The sequence below is a fragment of the Squalius cephalus genome, assembly GCF_949319135.1.
Source record: "Squalius cephalus genome assembly, chromosome: 18".
Classification (NCBI taxonomy): Eukaryota; Metazoa; Chordata; class Actinopteri; order Cypriniformes; family Leuciscidae; genus Squalius; species Squalius cephalus.
In genome coordinates this window covers 16,580,063-16,592,163 of record NC_137139.1, presented here as the reverse complement: position 1 = coordinate 16,592,163, position 12,101 = coordinate 16,580,063, and the positions used below count along the sequence as shown (strand labels likewise).

The 12,101-nt window shown below is 38.7% G+C and overlaps 1 protein-coding gene across 2 annotated transcripts in view; it reads left to right on the top strand.

The window, feature by feature from the left end:
• rbbp8l (retinoblastoma binding protein 8-like) overlaps positions 1-12,101 on the top strand; it is a 33,887-nt gene that overhangs the window by 10,438 nt on the left and 11,348 nt on the right. Inside the window, exons 6-7 of one of the 2 annotated variants that reach the window (XM_079850296.1) lie at positions 235-303; positions 390-492. The gene's annotated coding sequence lies outside the window, so the exon portion shown is untranslated. Of the gene's footprint in view, positions 1-234; positions 308-389; positions 493-12,101 lie in introns of both variants that reach the window. The other variant, XM_079850297.1, reaches the window with a different exon arrangement.

Sequence of the window (12,101 nt, the reverse complement as noted above, 5' to 3'; positions counted from 1 at the left end):
AACCTCTCATGCCATTCTTTAATGTCCTGAAATGGTCCTGGGCATGTTTCACATTACCTGTTGTGGTATTATATTTGAAAATCATTTTTCTACAGTTCCTTTATCTTTGACTTTAAAACTTGGACATCAAATTTCTTTTTTGTTCCATGGAAGGAAGAAAATGGAATAGCATTTGTGTGAATTATTCCTTTTACGTAAGCATGCAAATGTCTTAATGTTCTGTTTCTGTTTCAGATGCACGCACACTGAGAGATGACGTGTCTAGTGGTCTGTGGGGTGGAGATGGACGGAGTGACCTGTCGTGTGGGTAGAGACATGTCCTGGGACACAGGAATCAGGAGGGGGTGTTTTTGTGTTCTGTTTTAATCAACTTCCTCTCTGTGCCACAGAACTTCCTGTGTCAGTTCCGTGAAAAGAGACCCGCCAGCTTCCCCCCACCTCTAAACCGGAATGAGTGTGTGCATGTGCACGTGGGCGCTCATCTTACATAGCGTAAGTTATTGCCACCTGCCACACTTCAGCATTCTCTCTCTCTACAGCCTGTAGTCATTTAGACCGCTTCAGTATTTGCCTACAGGGTGTGACTGTTAAAATGTGGTCACTTCATTATGTTCAGTGGGGTTTGGGTACCAATGCTTGGCAAGTTGGGCAAACATTTATGGGTCAGTGACATGATACACATTTTTTTGACATGCCAACCTGTTAATTTATTCAAAAATACATTAGAAATGCATAAATAATGCAGTCTATGATTAACATATATTTATTATTATTTTAATTAATTAAAATTTTAATATTTAATCCAGATAAAGTAAAAAAAATGATAAAGGAAAAAAGCTTCAGTGAAAGAATGGAATTAAGTGGGCCGAAAATATTTCATTGTTTATTAATATTTATAAAACTTTTGTCTGCTGAAACAAAGCCCTGATATATGACTAAAATGCAGGGGGAAATGCAATAGAAATGGTCCATTGGTCCAACTCCACAGAAGTGTGTTATTCATGAATTCATCATTTGTGATATTAGTAAAAAATATATATTTTAAAACATTTTTGGAAATAATTATTAAGATGTGTACACTTACATGTATTCAGGATTTAAGATGTCATGTGGTGCGACTCCATGGATATTTAGTGATATTTTTTAATTAATAATTCATGATATTTATAAATAATACTTTTTATCTTCAACAATAATAAAAACATTTTTGAAAATAATGATTTAGATGTGTACACTCACGTGTATTCAATGTGTGAGGATTATTACTTCAAAACCAAATGACATTTTTAGATTATTAAATTGAAACTTTTCTCGAAAGTGGTATAAAAGTCATTTAAAACCATATGAAACCAAAAGAAATACAAAGCTTACATTTTCTAAGTGCTTAGCACATGTTTTGCACTGGATATTTCTGGTTTACACTATTTTATGTCATTATGGCTTCCACACTGCCACCAGCACATGATACTCAAGCGAAGCCTCTGAAGGGCAAACACAGACCGTCTGGATCGGTGAGGTCACCTGTGACCTGGAAAACGCACTGAATTTTGCTCGAGCATGTGACAGATTAAAAGATTTTAAATCTATGGCATGTCCAAACAAAAGTTCTAATGATTTAGGATATGGGCTTACATTTACACATAACGTGAAATATATCTATTTATGCTACAGTAATTTTCCATCATTAGAAACGAAGAAATGGTGACTTGTGAATCTCTGTGTTAAGATTACAGTATTCTTTGGGGATTGGAAACCAAAGCTCCCCTGTTCCCGACCCCGGTCCTGTATCTTTCTTTCGCTCTCCCCTTCCTCTCTCGTTCTTGTTTGATGTCACTGTAAGTGGAGTCTCTGGGTGGGCTTGGACGGTATCGGGTTTTGGACTGACTGACTGCTCCATCATGTTGTTTTCTGGCAACACTACAGACAAATGATCAAGACACATCCATTCCTTTGCTCCGTAGCGGAACAGAGCGATCTGGATATGCCATATGCTGTTAAACGGCAACGGTCCTGGTTTCCATCCCTCCTGTACTGGCAGGTTTAAAGACATACTGTTGAGATTATCAAAAGTAGTTTAAGAGCAGAAACAACATCCCAGCTTCCAATGGGAAATCATTTATGTGTGTGTGAGTGTGTTTGTTTATACCCAGCATCTCCGCAATACGTGATAAAAATGTTAAGACACATTCATTTTGAGTATAGATTGGCCATTTGTTTTGGTAGACCAGCATGTGTGATTTCCGTACAGGTGAATTACTGTAGAGGTCAATTACACAGCGCCCTCTAGTGACTGACTACAGAATTGCGTTAAAGCTGCGAAGGTACAGCCACAACACGATGACTCCTCTTGCAAGAAATGCTGATTCAGGTTGTTTTATCACTTGCACTGTGATTTAAAGAAAGAATTTGGACTGGGTTTTCAAAAAAATCTATTTTTTTTATTCAATAAAAAAAAAATCAACTTCTATAAATAAAAGTCAGACCACATGGAAAATCTGTGATTCAGAATTAAATAAAGATAATAATCTAAACTTTAGGATTTGAAAACAAAGAAACATTGTGATGTAAAAGGAGCAGTAAATGTTTCAGATTATGCACTATTTCTTATTCACTAATAAAATAGTGACATCATGTGATTCGACAAATCTTTTGTACTCTGTACAATCTTATGAAGTTCATGTGGCTCGAGTGCTATTATCATAAAAACAAAATGAAGGTGAACCTAATTTTATGTCATTAATAGCATATATTAGTATATATTATTTTTTGTACTAATATTAATATTTACTTCACTCAAATATGCTGATAATAGCAAATTAAAGTTTTTAATTACATTTGTATGATGCAAAATATAAGCATTTTCACTAGTGGACTGAGAAGTTTGGATCCCATTGTTGCTTTGTTCGCAAAACACAGGTAGCCCATTGTTCTTTCCTGCGAGTTGCCATTTTATGATGACTGAGCTTGTTTCTGCAGTGTTGGATGTCTTTTGAGTTACATAAACATTTATGCAGCAGTATTTTTTAAAGGGAGATTCACCATGTCTTGTAAATCTGTCTCATTCTTTGAAGTCTTATCTGGCTCGAGACATTGATGGTCGTGCTGGAGTGATCCTATGGAATCCCAGGCCTGTGTGTGTGTGTGTGTGTGTGTGTGTGTCTGTGTGTGTCCTATTTTGCCAAGTGGGAGCTGTCCTGAGACCAATATCTTTATGATGACCCTGGGACAACAACTGCCTCAGCCAATCAACGTTTATGATGTCATCACCGTGTGCCCCTCGTCGAGTCCGCCAAATAAAAAAAATAAAAAAACACCTCTGCCAAAGCGCACAAGTTACACGGTAAGACCAATGGCTTTTTACATTCTCCTATTAGTTAACATCAGTCTTCTACTACGGCTGATGATGTTAAAATTCATATTTGTTTTTAGATTTATGCTTTATGGATTTATTAATTTTTGGTCAAATAATAATTAATTTATTATTTTATGGACACTGATTTATTCTGTAACATGATGTTGTCACAAAAAGGATATTTGTCACTAAATACATAATCAGATAAGTATTGGCGCTTTAATATATCAATGTACAAGGGTAGATTATATATGATAATAGGTTTAAATTCAATTGGTTGACACATGCCTGCATTGATTTACTCTGGGTAACAGAAATGAACTTACTGCAAGTGTGTGGATACCACATGACACGGAATCGGTTTGCAAATTGTGTTTTGTGGTTTTAATGTCCCACTCTCCTTTCACTCCCCTTGAAGCTGCAAATGCACTGTAATCAACAAAATCACAATCACCACTAACATCCAACTCCAACAGTTCATTTTTAAATAAATATTTTGTCATCATGTACTCATACCCATGTCAGTCAAAACTGTATTTCAGTTGTTGCGTCCTCGTAACAAAGCTAATCTACCCTCAAAAAAATAACTCTTTGAATGAACATAAAAAAATCATGGAAAGGATTTCCACATGATTAACTTGCTTTATTTCAGCATTATGCAATTCTGTTATTCCAATTTAATGTACTTACGTTGGGTCAACTTAATTTATTAAGGTTGATTCAACTTATTTACTATGGTTGGACACAGCTTAATTTAATAGTGTCAGCCCAACTAATTTACTTAATTTGCAACATATGCGTTTGTTATTTTCATTCATCCATTAATATTTCATTTATTTTAGTGACAAATAATTAAATTGGTAGACTATAGCTAGCTATTTGCTATCAGTAGCACATATTAGGATCTTAAATGCTAAGATTTACATGCTCCTTCAACCAAAGTAGTTAAAAGTAACCAAATCAGTCCACAGCCAAACAAAATGCTCCACACTTCTCCACAATGGTAACCCACTGTAATGGTTCTAATAATTCCAATGTAATTGAACATTAAACACAATTACACAATATCAAGTCTTCCCCTTTTCTCATTTTCTCAAAAAAACATAAAATAACACTTAATTTTAACATTTATTCTCTCTTAATTCAACCATATGCAAAGCATGCTGGGAACTAACAAGCACTGCCCAGTTTCAGTTAATGCAACACAAATCATTCATATAATCCAACACAAACGGATTAAGTAAACTTAAATTTTACATATTAAGCAGATTGAACACAATCAAATTAAGTTAGGGCAAAATGGCAGTTGGCGTCGCACTATACTGCCACCCTCTGGATGTAAGAATTTTTTACTTAACATAAATGGTTTGTGTTTAGACAACACGCTAGGATTTTGTACTGTTAAGTTGAGACATAATTACGTGGACCTTAATAGAAAAAAAAACATTTCAAGTCAACAAACACAATTATTATAAGTAAACTAAATATAAATATATTATGTAAAGTGCACAACCTTCCTAGTTCATTTTTTTGAGTGTACGGAGACGAGTACTCTAAGAAGTGAGTGCAAGAGTGAGTCTGTATACTGTAAATAGTGCGAGTTGTGAGGCAGTTGGTTAGAAATCGATCAGCTGTAAAAAGACTTAATGAGGCAACATTGTTAATAAAGGGTAGGTACTGCCATTTTACATAATTTGGCCCTTATAGTTTATATATTTTCGCCCATTAGATGACTGATATCACTATAGTAAACAAAACAATAAATACCTACCACCAGTGTTGAGCAACTGCTTGGCACTGCCACTCTGTGACACTCAGCGACATGAAAAAACTCATGTGAGATGCAGCTCATCACGGTGTCAATCTTTTTTATTCATAATTTGAGCATGTAATAAAAATATTTTTTTGTATTTTGCCTTGAATGTTGTAATATGTTAATCTTAACATATTAATCTCAACATTTTAGTCAGATTTGTTAACTTTCGTGGGTTTTGTGGTGTTCAAGACACATTGTTACATAAAATAGAAACATTTGGAAGTGGTGATTTAGCAGATGACTAAGATTTTTGTATAAAGACAGAAATAAAATAGAATCCACATGTGAAAATGATTTATCCTTAAAAAGGGTTGACTCACAAAAAAGCTCCAGTGATTGCCACCCTCGAGATAAGCGCCAAATATCTCTTGCCCCTTTCAAAATGTTATTCTGTAATTCAGAGAAATAGAATAGAAATCAAAGGAATAGTGCATATGACAATCATCTAGAATCTGAATGCTGTTTAATTAAGCTTACTGAAACCTAGCAGTAGCTATTCATTAACATAATACCTAACAAAACAAATGCTGGTCAGTGACAAAACATTTCATCTTCCTTACCTTGAGAAACCTCGTTGTCCTCCATTAAAGTTTACAATTTTCCACTTGTGTATTATATGGCCCCACACTTCCTATTGTGAACTTTTGCCTTTTATTTTGGAGACCTTAATGCCTTAACATCTACAAAGAGGAAGAATAATTAAAGGGATACTTCAGGATTTAGCATTAAGCTTTGTATTAATAGAAAACCTGTAGTATTTTCGAATTACCATGCTTTCCACCCTCATATCCCCCTGAGACGAGAGATTTATGTATTTTTTGTCTGGAAAAAATCCTCTGATGACACAAAAATCGTCATTTTGCGTCATTGGAGGATTTTTTTGGCCAGAGGCTTAAGACTACAGCCAGTAGGAGGAGCTGTCCCGCATGTTTTCAACCCGCCCATAGAGGGTGGGATCTCACTCACAGAATGTACACATAGTTTCAGCCGTCTTTCTTTGGAAGCTAAGCTATCAGGCTCTTGTTCTGTGGAGAAAGCTGAGTAGTAGGAGAAAGCTGAGTAGTAGGGGTTACCATCCTCCTTTTCCCGGACTTGTCCGGCCGTCGAGATCGTCCAAAATGTCCGGGATTCGGCTTTTGCTTTCTGCGGTCGCCATTCATTGTTTATATGCACACCTTTTGTTTCAATCTAACTGAATTCATTCCGATTGGTGAATCTGAATGTAGTTTACATGAACGCTAAACAAGTGATCGGTTGATGTGCGTTTTAACATTGCTAAGAAAATTCCCGCTCCTCCGTGAGAGATACGAGACCGGCGCGTCTCAGTAATGACGCCACCGGCCTCGCGCCGTTCTCCCGCGGCCGTTAGCCTCGTCCTGCTCGCCACAGTAAACATAATGAATGGCGACTGTAGAACGCAAAAGCCGAATCCCGGACATTTTGGGCGATCTCGAAATCCCGGGCAAACTCGTCACGGAGTCTCACTAGTAGCCTCGCCTTGTTGTTTTCAACTGCGCTTTCTTACCGTTAGGCGTGGCTTGGGAGTGGCCTCGTAGGGCAGCGAAGCAGGAGTTGTTGTCTTTCATCCACGAGCCAAAAATACATTTTCTGGATTTTCTCAGTCTAGAAAGCTCCAAATTCAAAAATAATTTCACATTTCTTCTACATAAATGACCTATTTTAAAGGAGTCATAACCTAGTCTTAATTTGGATACCTACTGCTGTATTATAGTCTTTCATGCCCTTCTAAAAAATAAAAGTGGAAAAAAAAATAAAAACAGAGCTCCTAAAACCTTTATTTCTGAAGGCATTATTGTCTCGCGAGATCTGATGCGATGTTTTGGCTGTCGTGGACGTAGAGTCCATTCCCCGTGTTTACCTTGAAGCTAACGTTACATACCCGCATTAGCAGTTAGCTGCTGTTTGTTACACACAGTAGAGCAATAAAAACAGTCTTACCGTTTCAATTTCAGGCAAGTCCCGGATGGTTGGAATGGCACCTTTTTTCAAACGGAGCTTCGTGGCCAACTTCGCCTGATATTGGCCCAAATTTGTGAATGATTCCGGCGTAAAATGTTTAGCGCAGACACCGAACAATAAGCCAGTTGAAAGTGTTGCTGGGACAGCGTCATTAAAAATGAATTTTATCCACTGGTCCCTGATAGTTTGGTCCGTTTTTGGTATAGAAAACACATTCGCATGTTGTTTCTGGCAGTCAACCACAGAGCAACTCACGTGTGCACTCGGTTTCTCCATCTTTCGCGACTGAACTGAATATGAGGGGGAGAGGGGAAGGGCGGGCTTCCTGCTGCGGTGTCCATATATGGTATATCCTGCCCCGTCTTGACGTCAAGACGGGGCTGAAATCAAAATCTCGTTTTTTAGTGCGCGTGCACGTGGGCTATTTTACAAACCCTGAGGTAAACAAACGCTTCACTTTTAAATATCGGCTTCCCGGCCAGTGTATAATCATTATGCAATCATAACATACATTGATTCTCGTGGAAAAGTGAAATTTGCAGGTTATGACTCCTTTAAATACACATTCATCTTTCCAGAGGTGAAGTACCCCTTTAATGGATGACACATTTTGCAAGCACAGTGGGTTTTCATGAACAATAGAATTGTCAATAAATCAATAAAAATATAATGTTTTATTGTCAAATCAATAAAATGTAAAATGCCAATCTGACAACATTGCAAATGTATGTTTATAACAACATGCTGTGAGAAGTTGCTTCTCTTGTTACAAAGAAGCAGCCTCTCCCCCAACTGCCAGCAAGTATTGTGTTAGATTTGAAAACATGTTAAAAATAAAACATGATTAAAGTAAAAATCATCCCTTCCATTGTGTGCTCTTATTGCCACTTGGTGTCCTTTAGCCTAAATACAGAAGCAATGATGAAAGACTTATTATAAATATGATTATTTTACAGATAGGTCTACTGTGAGGTTATATCATGAGGGAAGCAATTTTTGGAGCACATTTTATTATATGTTATTGATCTGGAGTGTTGACTTGAGGTCCATATATTAATATGATGGTCTGAGGACAACATCATGTAACAGAATAAATCAGTGATGACTTGAGGTCAACATATTCATATGTTGGTCTGAGGACAACATCATGTTATAGAATAAATCAGCTAATTCAAATGTCTCTCCCTGGATCTCGCAGTGAATCGTGCTGTACTGTCTGACCGAGCTGAATGGTCACTGCGACGTGCAAATGCTAACGTACTTGTAGAGATTTTAGGAAACTTTTCTGTGATAGAAAAGGAGACCCTGCTACATATTTTACTGTTGAATGATTGTCATGTCATTAATCAAATTTAAAAGGTAAAAACAAAATTCTTAGTCTTTTGAAATATTAAATGACATACATTAATCAGTCATTTAAAAGTAATTTAGAAATTTGAATTGTTTCGTTAAGGGGCATCACTCTATTATTGAGTGATTTATTATTAGTAGCAACAAAAAAAAAAGTTTGTCCCATGCGTTTTAACAAACTTTCCTGGTTATTAGCAGGAAAGGGTATTCATTTATTTATTTATTTAAAAGCCAGTGCATTTTTAAACACACAACTCAACTTCAAGTCATGACAAGTAATTACACACCCAGTAATTTGCTGTACTTGCTGTAATAATTTTGCAGACTTATTACAATATAAGGCAATATTTAAAGGCTTATTTATTATCATATGTGAATAATGATGAATGGCTCCTGGTTAAATCCCATAGGCCAATAGACTTAAAACATGTGCTATTACACCCCACAGTGGACATAAAGCAAATCACATCTCTGACCACTGCAGATATATACTGTAGCATATTTTGTTGCTCTATGAACCCAGAGAAACCAGTTTGCTAGATTTGCTTTGAAGATTGTTGTGGCCTAGTTGCTCTCTATGGCCCTCTATAAATCATTAATATATCAAATAGTAATTTGCCTATCCCAGCATAAACAGACATGATTTGTTCTGGCACATAGAGCTGGTTTAGAATATTGTGAAACAGTGTGCTATAAGCAGCACATGACTCTATTGCTGTCCTCTATGTGTCCTCATTCAGGAGGAGACCCACAGCTCTCTGACTTGGTCTACTGCGGAATCGGAAATCAACGGACAGACATTACCAGCATCTGTCTTGCTGCATTAATGAATAGCTCTACTGGTCCATCATATTTAATAAGCATAAAGGTGACCTGGTCTGTTAATTCTCCTATAGACCCAAGTTTATTTCAGCCTCAACACTCCGGACTCTTTATTGTGGAGTATTGAGAGTTGTGAGCCCTAACTTTAAATGCATCTGCCAGGATACATAAAGTGTGTCTCTACCTTGAAGCTTATGCGCAGCCCCAGATAGAGTATGCATACATTTTTTGTACTGATTTTGGTTGGGAAATCTGTGGAAACTAGAGGGTTTAAAAATGGGTAGATGGAACTGAGTGTGCTATAGATTTATTATATCAGTAATCTGATAACCGGTAGGACAGGACAGGGTTCTATCGATGGGTTGTTGGTTGGATGGAGGTTGATCAAAATGTGAGGTTACAGTCAATTGTGAGAAAAGGGTGGGTTTAAGCAGACTAAATGATTGGAGAAGTCCAACATGCGTCACCAGAGAGAAGGTCGAGGTACTAAAATTAAAAATAAGGTCAGTAGCATGCATTTACAAAATATGTAAGTTGAATTTTCATTTCATGCCGCCTTAAAATATATAGGCCTATATTGGTTTTGTGTACAGTAGTAAAACAGGTTTTTGGCGCATGGTTTACATTCCACAAATTATTCATGCTTTCAGTCTAACCTTGGGTTTTCTATATTATTACTATGGTTTTAGAACAAATACCATACTTGAACTAAGGTTACTTAAGTAAAACCATTATGAAAATGTGCTTAATATGGTTTTACTACAAATAACATTGTGGCAAGCAGGGCGGGGCTGAGAGCCATGAGAGAAGGGCATGAGGCTAGTGGCGATTGATAATGAGCGTCCCCTGCACGCCGCACCAGCCTTGTATCTCATGGAGGGGTTTCGGAGGCATTAAAAGGGGAGCGTTGACAGTGAAGGATGAGAGAGGACCAGGCCTGGACTATTTTACGTTATGTTTTGTTAATGTGTGCGGCAGTCCGTGAGGGGCGTTCGCTTTAACTTTCGTTTTGTGCTTTGTTTATTTTGATATATTAAAATTGTTGTCAACGTTTGCCGGTTCCCGCCTCCGTCTTTTCTTATCAACATACCTTGCTAAGTTGGTGCCGAAACCTGGGAGGAAGAAGGAACGCGCTGCCATAGAGCCCTTGCCGCTGTGGGGAATCCACGGTGCCGTCGAGCATGGCTGTGCAGAGTCTGCCACCTTGGATGCTCGAGGCGGTGCGCTGGGGTGAGTTTCGGGGGGGACGGACTAACTCGTTGCCGGCCGGCTGGGTTCTGGAGGGACGGCTGCCGTCCGTGAGGGAGCGGAGGAGTTGCCGCCGTTCACCATGGGCCGGAGCCTGCTGCCGTCCTCTATGATGGAGACGTTCACCCAGCTGGTGGAGGACCGGATGACAGTGCATTTTGGGAACCGGACCAATAATTTTTTTTCTTTTCCTCTCTCCCCTCTCTCATCTCTGTCGCTCCTCATGCTTCCATCTCCTTTTACCTCGCCTCGTGGTCATGACTGCCATGACTGGCCCAATGACTGGCCCCATCCGGAGGAGGGGAGCGGGGTAGAGCGCAGGTTTGTGTGGCAAGCAGGGCGGGGCCAAGAGCCATGAGAAAACGGTGCGAGACCAGTGGCGATTGATAATGAGTGTCACCTGCACGCCGCACCGGAGCTACAGATGCATAAAAGGAGGAACGACGACAGTGAAGGACGAGAAAGAAACAGGCCTAGACTTTACGTTATGTTTTGTTTGTGTGTGCGGCAGTCGTCCATGAGGGGCTGCCTCTTACTTTCATTTTGTGTTTGTTTGTTTTATAATTCAAGTCTTTATATGTTCGCCGGTTCCCACATCCTTCTTCCCTGAACCATAATATTTTGTTACAAACATGCACTCACAATTGGATTGAGATATGGAGACTGTGGAGGCCATTTGAGTAACCAGAGTTAAGAAACCAGTTTGAGATGATTTGAGCTTTGTGATGGTGTGTTATCCTGCTGGAAGATGTGTACTCTGTGGTCATAAAGGGATGGACATGGACAGCAACAATACTCAGGTAGGCTGTGGCGTTTAAACGATCCTCAATTGGTACTGAGGCCCAAAGTGTGCCAAGAAAATATCATCACACCATTATACCACCAGCAGCCTGAACCATTGATGCAAGGCAGGATGGATTCATGCTTTCATGTTGTTCAGACCAAATTCTGTCCTTACCATCTAAATGTTGTAGCAGAAAGCGAGACTCAGACGAGGCAACGTTTTTCCAATCTTCTATTGTCCAATTTTGGTGAGTCAGTGTGAATTGTAGCCTTAGTTTCCTGTTCTTAGCTGACAGGAGTGGCACCGGTGTGTTCTTCTGCTGTAGCCCATCTGCTTCAAGGTTTAATGTGTGTTGTGTGTTCACTGTTCAGAGATGCTCTTCTGCAGACCTTGGTTGTAACTAGTGGTTATTTGAGTTACGGTTGCCTTTTTATCAGCTAGAACCAGTCTGCCCATTCTCCTCTGACCTGGCTTCAACAAGGCATATTATCCCACAGAACTGTCACTCACTGGATATTTTCTCTTCCTCAGATCATTCTCTGCAAACCCTTGAGATGGTTGTGCATGAAAATCCCACTAGATCAGCACTTTCTGAAATACAGACCAGCCTATCTGCCACCAACAGGCATGCCACGTTCAAAGTCACTTAAAGTCAGTTGAACAGGTTTACCTAATAAAGTGGCCAGCGAGTGTAAATTAAATATCGTTACTGTAGTAAAACCATGGCTAAATGTGTGGTCACTTTGCTT